At 33.2% G+C, this 1,182-nt stretch overlaps 1 non-coding gene across 1 annotated transcript; it reads left to right on the top strand.

Annotated features, from left to right (window-relative positions):
* Positions 1-238: 238 nt before the first annotated feature.
* On the top strand, positions 239-430 carry LOC119873797. Its single transcript, XR_005366305.1, has one exon. It is a non-coding gene; the product is annotated as a U2 spliceosomal RNA (small nuclear RNA).
* The last annotated feature ends 752 nt before the right edge of the window (positions 431-1,182 follow it).

The following is a 1,182-nucleotide window of genomic DNA, read 5'->3' as shown; positions in this document are numbered from 1 at the left end:
AAGATTAGCAGAAAGTAGATTGCAGAAAGAAGCAAATACAATTGATCCTTGAACAACGGGGAGATTAAGGGCACCAAACCCAATCAAATATCTGAATATAATTTTTGACTCCCAAAAAGCTTAACTGCTAATAGAATACTATTGACCAGAAGCCTTACCAATAAAATAAACAGTAGATTAACATATATTTTTGTATATCTTATATTATATGCTGTATTCTTATAATAAAGTAAGCTTGATTGTTTCTCAGCCTTTTTGGCTAAAATCCAGTGTAGTATCTGTTCTTATCAGTTTAATATTTGGTATGTCCTCAATTCAAGGACAATATATTACATGGATTTTTGGAACAAGGAGATAGACTGGGAGCTTGCTCCATCCACTCCATGCATCGACCTGGTATTGAAGTACTTTTAAGAATGTTGAACCCTTACTGGGGAATTAAAAAAAAAAAAAAAATAAGCCAGAGAAAATAAAATGTCATTTACTACACTGTCCGGTATTTAGCTATACAGTAAGTTTACATCAATTGTCTATAAGCCAAATCGTCCATCTGTTAGCACCTACATCAGTGTTGTCTTATATAAAACATCGTGGATGTATATTAGCACTAGACATCAAAAATGAAAAGATAATGAATAGTGCATAAGTTTTGATAAATTTTAACTTTTTATAATAGATTGTAGATATTTTATGGTAGTCACTGATAAAATAGAATTGTATTTGCATAGTTTTATGCACTTATGACATACCCAAGTTTTTCTTAATTTTTTCAATATTGATAAGCCTAGGTGGTTCCATGCAAATTTTTTTCAAACTGTCACAAATCTCCCAAATTTTTCTAACATACTTATTTTTTTTAATTTGCATATAAGTAGACCCACACAGTTCAAACCCATGTTGTTCAAGGGTCAGATGAAGTTGGAGAAATGTCCCATAGGTTTGCATATGATTGGATACTTGAGAACCATATAGTTGGATACTTGAGGATCCTTGTGGTAGATGAGGCCGACGGATTACGATGAACAACAGGTTAGGAATGGGCTTTAGCTTTGTTCAAAAATTGCAAGTGATGTCTTCTGGAAAGGAAAAGCATTCTGGTAAGAGTAATAAGGGGAAAGAAAAGGAGAAAAGGGAAAGGAAAGATAGGTAATAGCTAACTTTCACTGAGTGACTGCTGGGGGC

This window comes from Canis lupus, chromosome 10 (genome assembly GCF_011100685.1).
Source record: "Canis lupus familiaris isolate Mischka breed German Shepherd chromosome 10, alternate assembly UU_Cfam_GSD_1.0, whole genome shotgun sequence".
NCBI classification, from domain to species: Eukaryota; Metazoa; Chordata; class Mammalia; order Carnivora; family Canidae; genus Canis; species Canis lupus.
This window is presented reverse-complemented; position numbering and strand designations above follow the sequence as displayed.